Genomic DNA, 22173 nt, shown 5'->3' with positions numbered 1-22173 from the left:
TCATGTTAAAATTAGTCACTCCAAAATCAAAGTTACTAACAATCCTTGCCTTTCATGCTTCCAGAACAATAGGATATCATACCTTTTTGTATTCTGAAATATAGGATCTCTGGATAAGCCTTCAGGATGTTAGTACTGTGTTGCTCCCTTTATTTATTTATTTATTTATTTATGTATTCCATTGTTACCCATAGAAGATCCATTTGGGCAGACGTGCCAAATTTCAGAGGTGAAGTAAGATCAGTGGTCAACTTAATTGACTTACTTAGAGTCATGCAGTATACATACAGTTTCCAAGGTTATCAAAGACATACAAACTGGACAAAGCCTGTCAGCAGATCACAGCTTCAGCAGGCATTGCTGTAATGCTACCCTCCAGTCTTTCTGACATTGTTTGCTGTTCTTGTCACTAGAACTTTCACAGTGACTTGACGAGTTACTGAACATTAGTCACTCTATGGCCTGAATCAACACAGTTTCACAAGCAGAAGATACACTGTAATGAGCCTGATACAGTTTTATGGCTAGGTGGACTGGGAGGTGGACAAGGAAAATACATTAGGAATTGTTTACCTAGACATCAGCAAGATATTCAACTCCATCTTACACAGCAGGCTACTGAGGAAGTTAATATGGAGTGGAGCTAGAAGACAGTATAATAAATTTGCTGAACAGCTGATGAAAGGGAAGAAGCAAAGGGCGATGGTAAGGAGGTTCTTGGATTTCAGTCAAATGAAAGGGTGATGAGTTCCAGCGGTATCTATCCTGGTACCATTTCTCTTCAATATATTCATATCAGACATTAGCACTTGGAAGTGCCTTTTTTGTGGATGACACCAATTCATGGTGATGACAGCAGCAGAGGAGGATAACTTAACCAGGGGTCTGAAAAGAGTTAAGAGAGTGGCAGTGTAAATGTAATGTGAAAAACAAGGTTATGTACTATACTGACAACAATACAAGAAAAAACATCTATTGGCTTATTACAAGGGATTGCAACTCTTTAATTATACCATGACCCCCCCCCCCAAAACGTGCACGCTGATTGGCCAGCGTGCCCGTTGTAAATCGAGTTATACTAATGGAAAAAGGTCAGGTCGCCCGGACTTTTTTCCCTTAGTATAACTTCGTTTTAAAACTGTCTCGCTATGTTAAATGGGTTTAACATAGCGAGACAGCTTAAAATAAGCAACGGAGATCTCCGTTGCTTATTTTAAAGCAATCTCGCCATGTTAAACCCATTTAACATAGCAAGACAGTGTTTAAAGCAACGGAGAAAGCAAGATCTCCGTTGCTTTTTATGTCGCTATGTTAAATGAGTTTAACATAGCGAGACAGTTTAAAATAAGCAACGGAGATGTCCGTTGCTTATTTTAAAACTGTCTCGCTAGGTTAAACTCATTTAACATAGCGAGATTTAAAAGCAACGGAGATCTTGCTTTCTCCGTTGCTTTCGCCCACAGCTCTGATGTACTGCGCAGGCGCGCAGTACATCAGAGCTGCCACGGATGCCAGACATCTGCGGAAGGGCAGCAAACAGGCATTATACTATGCCATTATTTAAGAAAAGTAATAGTTTCTTTTCTAAAATAATGTCATGGTATAATAGCAATAACCCATTTCTGGGTGTGGGTAATGCTAAATTTACCCACGGTTGGCTTTGTTTGGTCCCTCGGGCTTCGCCCTCGGGACGAAACCATGCCAACTGTGGGTAAATTTAGCATTACCCACACCCAGGCATGGGTTATTGCTATAATAATTGTACACCTCAAGTGGACAAGTGCTTTGGAATCCTGCTTGATGCTAAACTAACTTATCGAGGGAGGATTCTATTACACATTTTATTTGTATTTCTGGCCTACCTCCTGTCCTTATAAGGATAACAGGGAGACAGCTGTCATATTTTCTTTTATTTGTTATTTTCTGGTGTTCTGGGTGCACTGTAAGTGATTGAAAGATCTGTCGACCTGTTACAGAGGATTGCTACTCTTTAAATAATTGCACTCCTCGACCGGATGCGAGAGGGAAGGACTCTTGCATCACTCACTAATGCAAAGACAGGATTTGCATTCTTTGCATGATACCAGCTTACCAGTTGACCATTGAACACAGTCCTTATATATTTTAATCTTGGAGAACTATGTAGCAGATATTAAGGATGGGAAGATACTTATGTCTAAGTGAAGCTTTTTGTTTGCTAATACTTTATCTGATTATCTGACTGACATTTAAGTTTAGTACCCTTATTTTAGTTGTTGATTTTTTTGATTATTTAAAAGATTATTCATTCTTGGTAATGAATTTATTATATATCTTGTATTTTTTTCTTTTTATTGAGGATATTAGATTATTTCATATTTTAGGAATTCTGATTATAATTTATTTGTAGACAAATACTTTATGATGGAATTGCTTAACTCACACTTCTAAGGTGATCTATTACTTAATGCATATCTAATTAAATGTAAGTGATGTGGAGTGTTAATAAAAATACTCTTTGCTTTACTGTTCCTATAATAATTGTATTAAGATTAATGAACTTGATGCATTAGAACATAAGCGGATGGATCTGCAAGACAGGTACTTATGAAGAAATGGCTTGGGCATAAGGTCAGATATGGAATATGTGTCTCGTAGGTGGAAGAAGTTAAGTATGACGCTAACTCCACTGTTTCTGATACTTCAGTACATGATCAAATTACTGGGACACCAAATGTTCCTATTTCTGATGCATCTGGAGTCAACCCTATTTCTTGTAGCACAGGCTTGAATGAAGAATGTAGCAAATCACATACAGTTCTTACTAAAGTTGAACCCAAGAAAAGGAATAAGAAAATTCATCTTTAAAAATGAAATGAAGAAGGTTGGCACTAAGTGTACATTAGCTGTAAAGAACACAAATAAGGATTTGAAGGGGGAGTAGTGGTTATCCCCTGAAAATAATTTATCTGCTATAGAAAGTGTGAATTCAAGCAGTGTACTACAAATGCCTAATATGGAAAATGATTCACATTCAAGTATGAGGTAGGATATTATAATTTCATATGATGTAGTTTGTAAAGAAGCTGATATTGGTAAGCAAACTGAGGTAAATAAAGTTGATAATATTAATATAGCAAGGGTTGGAAATGAGGAAATTGTGCAAACAACTGATTGTAAAGATACCCAGGACTCAGGAAATTTATTTTATCCTGATGCAGTAAAATGTGACTCGCAATTAGACTGTAATAATTGTTTCTAAGTGGTAATACTAATAAAGAATGCTTGCAGGAAAAGTAATAGAAAAAGAGAAAAGCTTTAGGTGAGTTGTGTGGTGAAGACTCTGTTATGACACTTATTAAAGAGGGTGATGTTCCAGGCACAAACAGGATCAAAGACTGTCAACATAATGAGGTACTTATTATAGGGGATTGTATATTTAGATCAACAGTGAAATCACTGAGTAAATCAGATAAGGTAAGAGTTACAGTATCTTTTCTACCAGGTCTGCAGTTACATAATCTCATAAAATCAATTGCTAGAATAATTATAGTTAAACCTAAATATAGTCATATTACAACCTATGTGGGAACTAATGACCTTTAGAATACACCGTTAAGTGTTATGAAAAATGTTACTTCAGAATTATTTGATAATTTGGAAAATGATGGCGAAACTGGTGCTGAGTGAAGTTATACTTTCCCTAAGATGGAATGTCTAGTTATACACTAATGCTCATTTGTGTAATAACTGGTTGAGACAACTATGCTTTGTGTATAATATACAGTTAATAACACAGGGAAGAATTCACTAGGGATTATTATACCTTCACAAATGATATGTTTCAAGTCAATCAGTATATGGATCATCAGCAATTTCTAGTATTAATTCTGAACATGTTATTTTTTTTTAAAGAAAATAAACTTTTATAGAAAATCTAGTACCAGAGTTGGTGAACTTAATAGAACTTTAACTTGTTATATGATTACTGGGAGGAGCTTGTGAACTAAAGGTGATGAACTGAAGAGTACTGCAGTAATTGTGAGGTTAAATTACTGAGACTTGGAATTCTGCAAGCTTATTTATTACAGAATACATTAAATGTGAGAAAAGATTCAAGAAGCAGGGGAATTACATTGTGGATACAGAATTGATCCCAGTTTAGTGCAAGTCAGTAATAAAATTGAATGTGTAGTAGTACCGATGAGTTTTATAAATAAATTATTACATTAGCATTATGTTATAGGTCTCACAGTATGGATATTCAATAAGCATTGTGAATTCTGTCTGAACTGGACTTGATTTTGAGTAGCAATAATTAATAAATACATATATATTAATATTTCAAGCATGGACATTAATGTCCTTCTAGTCTGCAAATATACCAAAATAGTTGTTCTCATAATAAATGCCCAGGCCTTTTTTTTTTAAATATCTACGCTATTGCTTGTGTTAATGTAATTTGGTAGTCTGTTGCTTGCATCAGCTGCTCTCTCTGCAAACCAATTAGTGTATTTCTCATTCCTATAGAATCTTCTACATATGTTCTATGATGATTCTCTACTACTTTTTGATAACCCCAAACATTCACAGAGGTAGTTGTCTCTAAATGCCCTATATACCTGAATAAGATGTCCTCTTAGATATCTATAAGAGATATTGTACAAGTGCAGATATTTTAGACTTTCATAATAACTTAAATTTTCACATCCATGGATGCCCTTATTTATATTTCCACTGCAGTTTATCCACGCTTTTTTTATTATAAGGTTTCCATGTTATTATTATTACATACTCAAGTTTGGGTTTAATGTAATTAACAAATAATGACTTCATCATTTCTGATTTCCTTGACTTTATAAATCTTTTTAGACAACCTATATTTCTATAACTATCATTAACCAATTGGTTGATATGATTAGAAGAACTCAAAGCTAAATCTATCCATATACCCAGGTCCTTAAATTAATCTACACTTTCAATCACTGTGTGCTGTATTAAATATTCATCTTTCAGTTTATGTCTCCCAAATCTCATATGCTTAGTTTTTGATGTATTTATCAGCATGTTATTCTCCTGTGCCCAAATGATCAATTTAGTCAAGTTCTTTTGCAGACATGCCCTATCTGTAACACATGTAATAAGTTTACCCAATTTCAGGTCAACTGCGTACAGACTGTAGAGCACCTCAGATGAAAAAGATGGATTTGAAAGATACAATCTAAACAACTAAGGGTCTAGGACAGAGCCCTATGGGTCACCCTGACTGTAACCAAGAATTTCACCTGTCGAATTGCTGTATACTTGCCATGTCCTATTTGTAAGCCATGCAGCTACCCTTCTTACCAAGAGTAAATTAATACCTAGTTGTTTTGATTTATTGATCAGTGTTTTCTGTTTGGCACTGTCAAATGCTGAAGTTAAATCTGTATAAATTACATCACAGCACAATTTTTCATTTATAGCTGTTATTATATTATTATCGAACATCATGTTACAGGAGGTAATAAATCTGTTTTCAACATATGCATGCTGATATATGGTTTAATAAGCATATGTCTCCAGTCTTGAGGAATCTCACAATATTTATACGACCTGGTAAATAATAGATATAATGGTACTATAACTTCTTTCTGAAGTGTTCTCAGGTCATAATTACTAGTTCTGTCTCCTCCCTGTGCTTTGCTTGGAACCAGTTTGTGCAGTTCTTTTTCAATATAATCTAATTTGATTCCAGTATCTGAAGTTACCTGGATGTCACTAGAACAACTTATTACCCCCTTTGTGAAGCCAAACTGTTTTGCGCAAGATTTTGTAAATATATCTATAATCTGCTGTGTCTGGAATAAATTTTAGAATCTACACACAGTTTATCAATTTGTATGTTTTTACTCCTTCCACACCTTATGTAGCTATAAAATTATTTCCTATTACACTCAATATCTTTATACAAATTTTCTTTAAATTGTTCTTGATCTTGTCTCACACTATGCTTAATTTGTTTATGCAGCTTGTTTATTTCAGTTTTCAAAGTTGTAATTCAACCTCTTTTCCATTTCTTATATTTTTCGTCTCTCACCTTAATCAGATATCTTGTTCTTCTTATGGAAATATATTCCCCTGACACTGTATGCCTAGATCCTGATGTTAAACATTTTTTTACATTTTTTTCACTCAAACAACTTCTCTTTCAACTTGCTCTTTTCACTTTTTTCTGCAGTTTTTCACTGAACGCATCACTCCAATTAGTTTTACATAGTGATTGTTTTACTTCCATATAATCTGTAATTAACCTTCTGTGCATTGATTTATATTTCAGTTTGTTAGAATTTTCTAGCAGCAAATTAACCTTTATAATCACATGATCACTGCATATCAGTGGTGGCAAAATCTGACATGAAGTAACAGTAATTTCTTTAGGGACACAAACAATGTTTAGTGACTTCCGTTCCTTGGTTGGTTTTTATTACATGTTATTTTGTTAGGAGACTTTAACTACCATTGTATTAAATGGGTCAGTTTGACAGCAAACAATAGTCATGCTAAGGAATTTCTAAACATTGTTTCATTTCGTGGATTGTTTCAACTAATCTTGGATGCCACTAGAGGGAACAATATATTAAATATTATTGCTACTGATTTACCAAATATGATCGGTAACATTTGTTTTTATTCTCCTTTAAGGTCCTCTGATTATGTCTCTTTCATATTTAATTTAATCATGACATTTAATTCAAAATATAATTATAGTCTTATAGACTATAATAAATTAAATACAGCAGAGTATTGATTATCCAAAACATCAGTTACCTGAACGCAGCCTTTCTAAGTGTTGCAACTGTACTTGTGTCTTCCTAAAAGTTGTGTCTGTATGTGTGTCTTTCCTACTGTGCGGAATTTAACTTTCATTCCTGCTTCACCTGTTCTTCCTACCACGTGGAATTTAACATTCCCATCATTGCTGCTTCCACTTCGTCTACAACAAGTGTGTATGTGTGTGTGTGTATGTGTGTGTGTGTGTGTGTGTGTGTGTATGTGTGTGTGTGTATGTGTGTGCATGAAATGCCTCAGTTAGGGATAGCTGGTGGTTAGTGTTAGTTTGCTCAGGCTCAAACCCTGCACCTTGGGTACAAGAAACAAGAACCTAAATTCTCTACCCCTACCACCACTTGTGTTTCAAGGAGTTGAGTGCATAGCTCTCAACTGTCCAGCTTTTCACAGAATGTCTGGAATTTTTGGCAAATACTTTTGGTCTGTTTCTCTTAAAAATTGTGGTTTTCTGGCAAATCACTGAGGACTGAATTCACTAAATAATGACATCCATTTAAGTTTCAGTCTTTCTGTCTTTCAGGAAATGCATGGTAACACAAACCGTTTATTCTACCAACTTTGTGAGATTATACAAGCAATATTTAAAATGTGTCCCTGGTTTTGGGACTTTGTCCCCCCCACCCCCATAAATTTTGGATTTTTCCTGATTTCTTGTGCTACAAAGTTGAGAGATATGGTTGAGTGTCAAGTGCATTTTACAAGAAAGTGAGTGTCAAGTGAATTTTACAAGGAGCTGAGAGTTTCAGCGAAAGAGTTTAGTGCTGCTTATACCAAGTCTGTTTACAACGTGCAGCTGTTGTTTAGCAAATGGTATCACTGTTGTGCTAAAGTTTTTAAAAGCATTGTTAGTAGCACAACAGGTAGCATACTTGCTTTTGATGCAGAAGGCTGTGGGTTCTACTCCCACAGTATGTAGATGGATTGCTGATACTGTACTGTGTTGTACTTTAAAGGGGGTAGATTCTGCAATCCTGAGTATGGCCTAGTAACTCCTGTATGGTATCTCTTATGCAGCAGTCTGGCAAATAAATATTTAACTACAGTACAATAATATACCTGTACTGTACCATTTTGTACTTACAGTAAATTATTTTTATTTTTCTTGTTTAATGTTTATCAAAAACATTTTTAGAAATTTTTTTATCCAGTTCAATTATATGTTTGATTATTCAGACACTCTGATTATCCGAACTACCCTAGGTCCCAATTAGTTCAGATAATTGACTCTCTGCTGTAGATCATTAAATGAAATTGATTTTGAATATAAAATCAGATGAAAACACTTTTAGATATGACATCTTAGAAGGTGTCTTGAGGCAGAGTGTGGAGAGTACCGCATTTTACAAAACAGGAAATAACAGAAACAGTTTTTCCCTTTTAATTGCGTTATCCTCTTCATAGGTTGCATAAAAGAAATAAAATGTTATAGTCAATTCGTAAGAAACATCTTAAGATCAATAAGAGTAGGTTAAATAGCTGTAACAGGGTACTGAAAATCCAGATTAGAAATGAAAAAAATTGATTATGAGAATGGTTTAGCTAGGGTCCCAGGTAATAAGAAAAGCTTTATAAATATTTAAATTATAATAATAACAAGCTCCTCCATTAAGAACCACTGATGTTCAAGGTAACATGATTAGGAATCATAAACATATTGCTGATGCATTAAATTAGTATGTTCTAATAATAATAAATGTAACACAAGTATTACTAATAATTTGGTGTTTAGTTATACAATGTCATGTCCTTTGGTTACTTATGAAATCTTAAGATCTACTTTACTTAATCTATGGGCACAAATAAAATACCTGCAATTCTTTTTAACTTATTAACAACACTTGAACCTATATTGCATACTATTTTCAACAAACTTCTACAAAGTAGTATTGTTCTACACTCTTGGAAGCAATCTGCGATGTCTCCAATCTACAAAAAAAAGTGATAAGTTGGAGGTAAAAAATTACCATCCTGTTAGTTTAACATTCATTGTGAGGAAATGTTTTGAAAGATGCCTTATTACAATTCTAGATAAACAGATTAATATTAATTTACAAGACATCTTTCAACATGGTTTCACTCAAGGATTCTCTACTTTGACCAATTTGGTGAGTTTTTATGACAACATTACTAAAGCCTTGGATTTAGATTTCAAGTGATGGGATACTCTATCTGGACTTAACCAAGACTTTTGAGTTATTGTCCCACTCTGTATTTATTGAAATATAAAACAATATGTAGATTAATCCTTATTTAATTTCAAGTGGTCACAATTCTGGGCACAACATTTGACCCAGTTAGAATTTTATGCAGAGGGATCCATTTCAAGTCCATTTCTATTTAATTTAATATTTAGTACTAGTCCAACAGATAATCATTCTTGGATTTGTAAGTACACAGATGACTGTAAACTTGGTTTCTTTGTAACTTTTGATAATGATTTTGAAATCTTTAATTCTTACACGTCTGAAATTGGAAGTTGGGTGTTAAGACTGAGTCTTCAGTTTCTTAAGGCTAATTGTAATATAATGTTTTTCAGGAGATCACAAATTAGGAAACTAATACCTCTTGCATCCTTTGTATGATCTGAGGTTAGTAATTATAAGGAATTCGGTATTATGATTTCCTCAAAATTTTCCTTAGCTGCTCACACTGAAAGTATTTGTGATAGTGCACTAAGAAAGTTAGATTTTATTTATAAAAGTATGACTACCTGAGATGAAAATTGTTTAACAGTATTATTTAAAGCTCATGTAAGACCTGTCTTAGAATATACCAATGTATTTTACTCATGTAGTACTGGTCAACTTAACTGTTTGGAGCAGGTACAAAGGAATTTTACCAAAAAATATTTCTAAAGTCAAGGATATAGAGTATATGGAAAGGTGTCGAACTTTGAAAATTGTACTCTTTTCATTATAGATATTCATGGTAGGTTGCTATTTGCCTATAAAGTTGTTTTATGATCAAATATTTCAGACATTGTTTGATATAGGTGCTTATTCATCTACAAAAATGTATAATCACAACAATTTTAGATTTCATGTTCCTGTAACTAGGAAAAATCTCAGAAACACATATATTACTAATAGAATAGTATTTTTTAACAAGACTCCTGGCTCAGTAAAAATGATAAAAAATATTGATTCCTTTAAAATATTGCTTGATATATGACTTGGAGGCAGGGGCGGCTCCTGCTATAGGACTGCAGGAAAGCAGCCCCCCCCAACCTGCAGAAAGAAAGAAGAAAATAAAAAAAAAAAAAAACGTGAATCCCGGAACTGAAAAGAATATAAAAAGAAAAATTGCGAGTCCCGGAACTCCGCACATGCGTGCTTGGAGTTCCTGGTACTCACAGAATTCCAGACTGCTTTGTTAGGCAGTCCGGATAGAGGAGAAAGGCATCTTGTGCCCTGCAGCCCAGAAGTCTGTGCGGTGATGACCGCACAGAACGGAAGGACACCGGACTGCATCACCCGCAGGCTGGAGCCTCCAGCCTACTTTCGCGTGGAACCAGAAACCAGCCGTTAGCTTGCATGGGCTAAGGAGTCTGCCTAGCAGATTCAGGACTGCCGCTGCCGAGGAAGAGACTGGATTCAGGTAGGGTGTGTGTGTGTGTGTGTGTGTGTGTGTGTGTGTGTGTGTGTGTGTGTGTGTGTGTGTATACGCGCGAGTATACGTGTGTATAGGTATATCCACATTTGTTAAATTAATGCCTGTAAGCAGTGTTTTTACATTGTGTAGCTCTTAACTTGTCTATACATGAATATGCTTTTCTGTTTGTGCAAGTGAAAGCTTTTAACTGTTATGTCAGTCAGTCATCCTATATATTTAAAGTGTTTATACTGTCTGAAATGAAAAAAAAAACTAGAAGGCAACTCTCACCTGTATATCTGTATTGATCTGTCTTGCTTTTTGTTCTGGTACACCTATAATGAACGTAATGCATAAACTTAGTAATTTGTACTGCTGACTTTAATCATATTTTCTGGAAATATACTTGTGAGTTGTATGCCGAACTTTAGTCCAGACTATTTCCCATAAGGCGAAGATCTTTTCCTTCTATAGGGTGAGCAATTTTTGCTTGGCAATACATTGCTCATCGCTAAGAAACATGATAAACAGCTAATACAAAGGACTATGTGAAATATGTTAGATAGCTTGGTTTTTAAGGTCAGAATATTGAAATGGCTTACAGAAGGAATGAAACATGAGATTTTAAATGTGTCCAAATATATTATAAGCTTTTTAAAAGGATCAGTTTAAATTACAACTGGCAAGTATTATAACTACAGAATAGCTGCTCTAACAGCCCACAGTTGTGGCATGCAGGTAATGTTTTTTTTTTTTTTTTAGAATACATGAACATTACTGTTTAGGTATGTGAAATGCTTATGGTTTCTCTGGAATTTGTCTGTAGCTTCCAGTAGCTATGGTTTGTTTGCTCATTCCATGGCACAGAGGAAAAAAGCCCTGTTCACAGCCAAGATCACTAATCAGAAAAACTAGGTCCAGCAGGAGCAGATGGGGAAGGGGGGGAGTACAGATAACAACATTAATGCAGACATCTTTGGAATATTTGGGTATATGGCAGAGCAAAATGATCCAAGGACAAGACCGAGTGCATCTGCAGAAGCCATCTAATCATGATATAGAAGATCACTAATGCCTTTCTAGAGCACAAATACATAAGTCAGCTGATAGATGACAGCTTCAGAACATCCTGAACTGCCAATGATATCTGCACACTGCAACATTCTCTTAATGTCTCTTAATGAAATTAATGAAACCACTGAGAGGAGTGATTGGGTGAATATGGTAATTTAGAATGAGATAGATGGTCAGGTATATACATCTTTAAAAAAATGCATGTAACGAAGTCTTACCCAGTAAAATCCATGCCTTTTATACAACATACGTTGCAGAAGTACTTGATTTAGTTGTGGTTAAGGCAATTTCTGTTTAAGACAAAGAATTATTTCTGAGGTAGTTTAAATGAAAATAATTGAGCAGGCCATTAATGCACTAGATTAAAAAATTTGGCATATGATTTTCTGAATTATGTGCCCCTGAAAATGTCTGAACATATACATAAGCAATTAATTATAATAGGAAAAGGAATTCAATTCTGCCATTATAGTAATTCACACAAATGTTGCACCAAAACTTCTGCCCGTGAATACTTTAATAGCTAAGTAAAAATGTCCTGCTTTTATGACATATTGTGAAATTTACATGAAGCACACAAAGTTTTGAATATAGCAGCTACTTCCCAGTTGAAACCATAAAAACCTAGATAAAAGGCTTCCTAAAGTGCACTGCTGAAATAAAAAATACTGTCTCTATATCTGCAGTGTTGCTGTGATGATGTGTAATAAACTTGGTGATTAACTACTATATTTTAAGTTAAAAAACAGGTAGAATAACAGACAAAGCATTCTGGTTATTCATAAGTCAGGGAGGTGAATGCAGTGATCTCATAACTTTTTTAGCTATATGACCTGGGTCAAATGGTATACATTTTGGAAATAAGTTATGCAAGCTACAGAATCACATTGCTCATAAAAACTCATGTTCAATATCAGTAACAGGCAGTAGGTTGAAGTGTCATTAACAGATGAGGGATGTTTAGCAAGAGCAAATATGGTTAAGTCCCAGTCTACAATATTGTGTCTATTCCCTTCAGGTAATCTGGATCATGCCTCACACTTTGCAAAAAGGCTGTTATTACATTATAAAAATCCCTGTGGTGAGACAGAATACCTCAGCTGTGAGGAACATCCAGATCTTGTGAAAGAAAAACCATTAAAAGCAGCAAAACATGATAGCCATTCAATGACACAGGAGGGACTTCAAGGATACAGGTACTATTGAACTGCTGTGTGTGTGTGTGTGTGTGTGTGTGTGTGTGTGTGTGTGTGTGTGTGTGTGTGTGTGTGTGTGTGTGTAAAATGTCCCAGTTTATTTATGCTGGTGGCTAGAGAGAACTCAGGATACCTGGTGGTGGTTGGGTGCATGTAGCAAGAACCTGAATTCCTTACCCACCACCATTTATGAAAAATTTGCAGATTTTTGCCTCATGTTTTTGTTCTATTCTGTTCTGTTAATATTTAATTCACTAAATAGTTGATGGTGCAGTGGTAACACTGTTGCCTCACAGCTAGAGGTTCTCTGGTTTGATTCTTGGCTGGGGTGCCTTCTGTGTGGAGTCTGCATGTCCTCCCTGTGTTTAATGATCACAGTTATAGATTGCTTTTATTTTAGAAATGCATGTAGATTCTCTTATTTTGTCAACTGCTCAAGTTAACTGTACTAATATTAAAAAGTATCCCTTCTTTGACAAATTCCCAGCTGTTTTGTGTGGCTATTTTATATTTTTGCATCATATTTTTGGTCCGTTTTTCATAAAATTGCAGCTTTCTGGCAAATTAGTGGCAAATTGTTAAAGACTGAAGTTAGAAAATAATGACAGACATTTGAGTTTCAGATTTCATACCCTTCAGAAAATTTATACTAATTCAAGACCAAGTTTATAAGAGCAATATTTAAAATTTGTCCTTATTTTTGGGCCTTTGTCCCACTTCTTTGTATGGCTTTGTCAAAGGAGAGATTGCTATCAACTTGGGTCCCCAGATCCCTAATTACTTTCTCTGTACTTAATGGGTTACCACCTATGTGGTAATTTGTGGGCTCATTGTTTTTGCCAAAGGGTATGACTATACACTTTTTGGCATTTAGCTTTAGACCATGGCTCTGGCACCAGTTATCCGTCTCTGCGAGACCTTTTTGAAGGATGCTTGTGTCAGCTGGAGAGTCGATTATGGCGCCCAGTTTGCAGTCATCTGCGAACTTGGTGAGCCATAGTCCTCCCACATTGGCCTGTACCTCAGAAAAGTAAATACCGAACAAGAGAGGTCCCAGGACAGAACCTTGTGGGATGCCACTTGTGACCGGTTTCGAGTCTGACATGGCTCCAGCAACTCTGACTCTGTGGGTTCTGTCTTTGAGCCAGTTTGCGACCCATCTTGTGACATAGGGGTTTATATTTAGGCTGGATAGCTTATCTATGATGCCCAAGTGGGGTATTGTGTCAAATGCCTTTGCGAGGTCCAGATAGGCTGTGTGGACTACCTTCCCTTCATCTATGGCCTTGGTGACTGTTTCGAAGAAGTCGACCAGGTTCAAAAGGCAGGATCTGCCCTTGATGAAGCCAAATTGGGTAGGATCTAATGTCTGTAGGTCCCCAATGTCTTTGTTTATGAGTTCCATGATGATCCTCTCCATAGCCTTGCAGACTAGGCTAGTCAGGCTTATGGGCGATAGTTTCCAGGGTCTGTAGAGGCGCCACCTTTGAGGAGTGGGACCACTGTTGCTGTACGCCATTCTTTGGGCACATATCCTGTAGTGAGGCTGAGATTGTACAGCAGTTTTACTTAAGGGATTAGTTCTTCTTGGAGTTCATGTAGGACGCAACCCTGGACGCCATCTGGTCTCATGGAAGCAGTGTTTTTTGCTTTGGAGAGGGCGGCCTTCACCTGAGCATCAGAGATGTTTGGGAGGCTGCTCTCTTCCAGGATAGATACTTGCTCTTTTGGGGGGGAGGGGGTGGAGAAGTTTGCACTGAACCTGTCTGCCAGGATATTGGCGATGTCTGTGGGTTCAGTGTATTTTTTGTCGCTTAGAATCAACTCAGAACAAGTCTGGGAGTTGCATCCCAGGTTCCTAACATAACTGAAAAAAGCCTTATGATTGTCTTTAGTGTCCTGTGCAATTTTTCTCTCGAAGCTGGCCTTGGAGGATTTTATGCAGAATCGTAAATTTTTGCTAGTACTGATCAGAGATGCCTTCCCTTTTAGGGATTTTGCTCTATCATGTAGTAGCTTCCTCCTTCTGTTGTACAGTTTATTTATGGCTGGGTCCACCAGACTGGACGCCTGCCTTTGGATGATTGGGTCTTGATTTTGTTTGGGATAGCATGATCCATGCATTCCTGGAGATGTCCGTAGAATGTGTTTATATAGGATTCTGCAGTTTGGGCCGTAGTTTCCACTGGCCCTGGGGCCTTGAAGGATTCCACTTCGGTTTTGAGAAGTGTGAAGTTCGCTTTTGAGAAGTTTTTCACTGTGGTTTTCTGGGCTGGGGGTGGGGTCGGGATGTGGATATCCAGTGAAATTAATTTAAGGTCTGATCTTACCAATGAGGGATATACTTCTGGTATGGAGCATAGAGTCCCCATGTTGGTAATGATCAGGTCTAGTATGTTTTCCCCTCTTGTGGGAGTGGTGACTAGTTCCATAGCATTTGAGTTTATAAATTCCAGGAACCTTTGGGCTAAGGTGCTGGGGCTTGAGTAATGCTCCCAGTCTATGTTTGGGTAGTTGAAGTCGCCCAATATAATGGTGTTCAGAGAGATCTTCATGTTCTCCAATGTTTTCAGGAAAGCCGAGTGGGATTCCTGACTTTGAGAGGGTGGTCTGTAGGATGCTATAAACTGAAAAGCAGTCTTGCCCACTGTCAGTTGCACATGGATGGTCTCCGATACTTCGTGCAATGCCACTAACCTGGAGGTGTAGATATCCTTGATAAATATGGAAACTCCCCCTCCTTTTGTGGTTCAGTCCGGGTTTTGGGGCCGAAAAGCATGATATGAGGTATAACCTGGTAGTGCTGGGGTGCTCTCTGGAGCCTTGAACCAGGTTTCTGTCACTGCACAGATATCGATGTTCTCCATACTGAGGAGAGCTTCGAGTGCATGCATCTTGAGGTTAAGACTTCTGGCGTTTAGCAGCATTACCCTTAGTTTCTTGTTCCTTGTGCTGTCTATGGAGGTGGGTTTGACTTTTGAGCCTTGCCTAAAAAAGGCACTATGGGGGTGGCAAGAGCCTTTGCCAATATCCGAAAGCCCAGGGGTGACAGGTGCAAGCCGTCCCTAGCGAAGCAACGTGGCTTGTCGAGCATGTCATCCCAGGCTGACAGACACTGCATCCCCTTTGAATGACACCAAAATTTTAGCCAATTGTTAAAATCGATCATTTTGTCTTTATACTGTGGCATCATTCTAGGTGAGGGTAAGATGCTGCTCAAGGTCAGGGTCATACCGGCCTGGGCTACATGATCAGAGAGCTCCTCTATGTCTCTTTTCATGTAGTCGAGGGAGGTACGTCTCAGGTCATTCACGCCAGCATGTACAATGACTGAGTCATATTTGTATTTGCTTTGGAGTGACCTGAGTGCTTGTGTTATGTGGCGGATGCTAGCGCCCGACAGGCAGCTCACTGTGACCTTTTCTTTATTCAGCCTGGTGAGCGGGACGTCAGTGTGTCTGACAATAGAGTCACCTATTACAAGAGTATCAGGTGTGTTATTCAGCCTTAAGGGCTGTGACTGCTTGGCACACTGACTTTGTGTGCTATGTGTTGTACGTGTTTTGTTTTGGGGTAGCGTTTGCTTGGATGTCTGCTTTGGAGGTCTCTGTTGCTTAGGTAGATTTGTATTAAGAGGCCCCGAGTATGTTTTTGTGTTTTTATGTGTTTGGTTCGCTGTTGTGGTGGGACTATGTGATACTGGAATTGTGTTGTGTGAGGTTACCTTCTCCTCCTGACTGGTTACACCAGTTTTGAGGTGAGAGAGCTCAGCCTCCAGTTTGGCTATATGGTTGCATCTCTCACATATATTTGAACCTGTTTGGAGGAGGAGAGGGTTGTCCGTGTACATGAGACAGTTGTAACATTGCCTCAAAATTCCCAGATTCACCAGCTGGACTGGAGAGGAAACCATTGACAGAGTAACATAGGGAACTGAATTAAAACAGACCAATAGGGGACAAGGTAATTGTAGAAAGTATAAGAGTAAGTAGTGCTTATGGTTTATTAGTGCTAACTTGTAAAATTACTTATTTGGACCAGTGAGGGGCCATAGAATGAGAATATGGTGTTTAATTTGAGAGATAGAGCAGTTCAGAACAGATTAAAACAAAATGCATTATACAATCGGAACAGAAATGCGTTATAATACACTGTAGAACAGGGAAATATAGATAGACAACAAAATAAGAAGTTTACAGCCAGTGCAATTTCGGTATACTTTGAGATACACCTAGAGTAAGAGACAGTGCAATCACATAAACAAATGCAGGAGAAGAAGGCATGTAGCAAATAAATTCAACAAGACATTCATATTAACTATGTACATTACAATACATTGCAAGCAATAAAACAAGTTTGTAGAAGAGGAGAAGGTGTGCAGAAAAAGTATAGAACATAAAAGGAATGGGTAGGTCTATGGTTGAGGAGGGAGAGAGTAATGCTATATAAAGATAGAAGTAATGAGGTTAAGGGTTGGGTAACAAAGGATTATTTGTTTGTATTTGCTAATCAGGGTAGAGCACTGATCTACATGGGACTTTTTCAGACTCAGCCCAAAAGCAATGTCTAGTTAAGTGACTTACTCAAAGTCACACAGTAGACAAATGACACCAAACAGTGGTCTACAGAGTTAACAGCTAACATTCTTAATCTTGTACACTAACTGCCAGGACAGAGGTGCACCTTACTGCCTAATATTATCATATTTTTTTATGTGGGATCAGTAACACGTCTGAAAATGGAATGTTGAATAATTCCTTGTACCCTCACAGTTATTAAACTACTTGACTATATGTATTAAATTAAGGTACAAAGATAATATATCAACATGCTCTGCAAACTTACTAACCTGACATTATATGCCATTAAAAGTCATTTCAAGAGCTTTCTAGGTTAGCATTATATACCATTAAAAGTCATTGCAAGTACCTTATAGTGGTTGACAGTGCTGTTGTATTTATGTAACATCCCTTTAGCATTCTGACATCATCACTGTTGCATGTATCCTGTTACTGCAATGTCTTTGTTTTCTAATATACATTCAGTGCCTTGTGTCTTGTTTGTGACTGAAAAGACTCAATAGTCCAGCGCACTTAAACTATAACTGGGTATGTAAATTATTACATTAAATAACTAAAATGCATTCAGGCTTTCAACACTTCACACTTCCATGAATGCCGTGTTTTCAGAGCCTCCCAACACATTCTATAGCACTTTTTCTTTGCTGCCCATATTGTCATCTCATACATGAGCAGCAAACTGTGTTCAGAGGTGTGATACACAAAGTATGCTCTGGGACTGTTCAAAGTAAGCAGTTTATGACATGCTCAAGATGAGATTATTATTCTCAGTAAGACTGTTGTGTCAGCTGGCCGTTGCAAAGCCCTCCACATCACTCATCATCTTCTTTTGGCTGTTCCTGTTAGGGGTCGCCACAGCGGATCACCTGTTCCATTTCTTCCTGTCCTCTGCATCTTGCTCTGTCACAGCAACCACCTGCATGTCTAAACCTTATCTTAGGCCTTCCTCTTTTCCTGTTACCTGGTAGCTTCATCCTTAGTATCTTTTTCCCAATATACTCAGCATCCCTCCTCAGCACATGTCCAAACCAACGTAATCTTGCCTCTCTGGCTTTGTCTCCAAACCTTCCAACCTGGGCTGACCCTCTAATATACTTATTCCTAATCCTGTCCACCCTCGTCACACCCAGTGCAAATCTTAACATCTTTAACTCTGCCACATCCAGCTCACACTCCTGCCTTTTTGTCAATGCCACTGTCTCCAACCCATATAACATAGCTAGTCTCACTACCCTCTTGTAGACCTTCCCTTTCACTCTTACAGGTACTCGTCTGTCACAAATCACTCCTGACACTCTTCTCCACCCACTCCATCCTGCCTGTACTCTCTTCTTCACCTCTCTTCCACACTCACCATTAATCTGAACTATTGACCCCAAGTATTTAAACTCATCCACCTTCGCCACCTCTACTACTTGCATCCTCACCATTCCTCTATCCTCCCTCTCATTCACACACATATATTCTGTCTTAGTCCTGCTGACCCTCATTCCTCTTCTCTCTAGAGCATATCTCCATCTCTCCAGGGTCTCCTTCACCTGTTCCCTACTCTCAGTACAGATCACAATGTCATCTGCAAACATCATAGTCCATGGGGACTCCTGTCTGATCTCGTCTGTCAACCTGTCCATCACCATTACAAATAAGAAAGGGCTCAGAGCTGATCCTTGATGTAACCCCACCTCCACCTTAAACGCATCCGTCACTCCCACTGCAGACCTCACCACTGTCACACTACCCTTGTACATATCCTGTACCACTCTTACATACTTCTCTGACACTCCTGACTTCCTCATACAATACCACAACTCCTCTCTAGGCACCCTGTCATATGCTTTCTCTAAGTCTACAAAAACACAATGCAACTCCTTCTGACATTCTCTGTACTTCTCCATCAACACTCTCAGAGCAAACATCGTATCTGTAGTGCTCATTCCCGGCATGAAACCATACTGCTGTTCACTAATCATCACGTCCCTTCTTAACCTAGCTTCCACTACTCTTTCCTATAACTTCATGCTGTGACTGATCAATTTAATCCCTCTGTAGTTACTACAGCTCTGCACATCACCCTTATTCTTAAAAATCAGTACCAAAACACTTTTTCTCCATTCCTCAGGCATCCTCTCACTTTCTAAGATTTCATTAAACAATCTGGTTAAAAACTCCACTGCAATTTTACCTAAACACCTCCATGCTTCCACAGGTATGTCATCTGGGCCAACAGCCTTTCCATTCTTCATTCTCTTCATAGCTATCCTTACTTCCGCCTTGCTAATCCATTGTACTTCATGATTCACTATCCCTACATCATCCAACCTTCTCTCCCTCTCATTCTCTTCATTCATCAACCCTTCAAAGTACTCTTTCCATCTCCTCAAGACACTTTCCTCACTTGTGAGTATGTTTCCCTCATTATCCTTTATCACCTTTACCTGCTGCACATCTTTCTCAGCTCGGTCCCTCTGTCTAGCCAATCGGTACAGGTCCTTTTCTCCCTCCTTAGTGTCCAACCTTTCATACAACTCTTCATTTCCCTTATCCTTAGCCTTCGCCACCTCTCTCTTTGCCATGCACCTCATCTCCTTATACTCTTGTCTACTTTTTTCATCTCTCTGACAGTCCCACTTTTTCTTTGCCAACCTCTTTGCCTGTATACTTTTCTGTACTTTCTCATTCCACCACCATGTCTCCTTGTCGTCCTTCCTCTGTCCCGATGTGATACCAAGCACCTTTCTAGCCATCTCCCTTACTAGCTCTGCTGTAGTTACCCAGCTATTTGGTAACTCTTCACTGCCACCCAGTGCCTGTCTTAACTCATCCCTGAACTCCATCTCACAATTACCCTTTTTCAATTTCCACCATTTGATCCTTGGTGCTGCCCTCACACTCCTCCTCCTCTTCTTGATCACCAATGTCATCCTACAAACCACCATCCTATGCTGCCTAACTACACTTTCTCTGGTCACCACTTTACAGTCTCCAATCTCCTTCAAACTGGCCCTCCTACATAAGATATAATCCACCTGTGTGCATCTTCCTCCACTCTTGTATGTCACCCTATGCTCCTCCCTCTTGTTAAAATACGTATTCACCACAGCCATGTCCATCCTTTTAGCAAAATCCACTACCATCTGACTTTCTGCATTCCTTTGTTTAACACCATACCTACCCATCACTTTCTCATCCCCTCTGTTCCCTTCACCAACATGCCCATTGAAATCTGCTCCAATCACCACTCTCTCACCCTTGGGTACAGTCATCACCACTTCATCCAATTCACTCCAAAACTTTTCTTTCTCATCCATTGCACACCCAACTTGTGGAGCATATGCACTAACAACATTCATCATTACACCATCAATTTCCAGCTTCATAAACATCACTCTATCCGACACTCTTTTCACCTCCAAAACACTCTTCGCATACTGTTCCTTCAGAATAACTCCTACGCCATTTCTCCTCCCATCCACACCATGATAAAACAATTTGAACCCACCTCCGATACACCTAGCCTTACTCCCCTTCCATCTGGTCTCTTGCACACACAATATATCAACCTTTCTTCTGTCCATCATATCAGCTAGCTCTCTCCCTATACCAGTCATACTGCCAACATTCAAAGTCCCTGCATGTCATTAAATCACTAAAATCATTCTTCTGTTCTCCTCTGGCAAAATTTTATTTTTTTATTCTTTGTTAACCACGTTAGTCCCACTATGCTAATAGCCACTTTTCAGGGTAGGCCCAAGGTGGCATTTATGCTACTAGGGGAAATTTGGTCAGAGCATCAGAGAACTTACTTTTTTCAATAGGTGCCATGGAATCCTTTGCATCCACTTCAAGTACCACCAACTCAGTCAGGTAAGGCCTTGGTTTAACATCTCATCCAAAGAATGGCACACTCAGGAGTGCAGCATCGCCAGTATGCTGCACTGCAGTGCCAGCAGTCACACTGGCTGGTCTAAAAATAGAATCCTATGCACCAAAGGTGAGTCTGCTAGTTGTTGTACCACTGACACTGCACAGAATATATATATATATATATATATATATATATATATATATATATATATATATATATATAAATTAATAACATTAATTCATAAACTTTCCATTGAGTAGATTTCAGTTTCAGCCATAGACAAAATATTACATAAAACCCCCAGACATTAGGGTTTTTTTGTTATTAAAATGAAGTGGAGAACTAAGGTGCCCTGTGTGTTTTGTATGAACCTATGCTCATCTAGCAAAGATATTTCCATAATATTCAGAAATTTCGCTATTCCAAGATCCACTAATTTTCTCTTTAAATGTTTTTCATTCTCATCTACCCATATTTCTATGTTGTGCTTGTCATGTCTGAATACAGAATATCTAAGACCACTTAGTATATGTACTAGGTTAAAGAATCCACATGGGGTTGGGGTGTCACTTCAACAGTGACAATCACCTCGAGCCAAGGTTCACACCGCCGGGTGGCTAGCCCTGTCACAGTAGTTCATCTGTACCACTAACTCGCACACCCACCTTTGGCCAGTTTAGAGTGTCCAATCCACCTGCTGCATGTCTTTGGAGTGTGGGAGGAAGCAGGAGCACGTGGAGGAAACCCATGCGACCACAGGGAAGACATGCAAACTCCACAGAGAAAGCACCCCAGCTGAAAATCAAACTGGAGAACCTCTTGCTGTGAGGTGACAACACTAACCGCTGCGCCCCAGTGGCAAGGGAGTATAATGACAATGTAAAGTACAGTTATACCCAAAGCACAATATTTCCTTTCCCCGGTGTGTATTTTCCTCCCTAAAGAATGATCACCATACTTCCACATGATAAAAGAACATGACTTAACAGTTTCTTCCTCTGTAGCATTTCCATTCTAGTCAGTTTCCTAACTGCAAACCATGTTGGGGCTAACTGAA

At 38.2% G+C, this 22173-nt stretch overlaps 1 protein-coding gene across 2 annotated transcripts in view; it reads left to right on the top strand.

Annotated features, from left to right (window-relative positions):
- NRBP2 (nuclear receptor binding protein 2) overlaps window positions 1-22173 on the top strand; it is a 1106111-nt gene that overhangs the window by 940030 nt on the left and 143908 nt on the right. The window lies entirely within an intron of this gene.

This window comes from Protopterus annectens, chromosome 3.part1, assembly GCF_019279795.1.
Source record: "Protopterus annectens isolate FY-2018-M chromosome 3.part1, PAN1.0, whole genome shotgun sequence".
Classification (NCBI taxonomy): domain Eukaryota; kingdom Metazoa; phylum Chordata; order Ceratodontiformes; family Protopteridae; genus Protopterus; species Protopterus annectens.
This window is presented reverse-complemented; position numbering and strand designations above follow the sequence as displayed.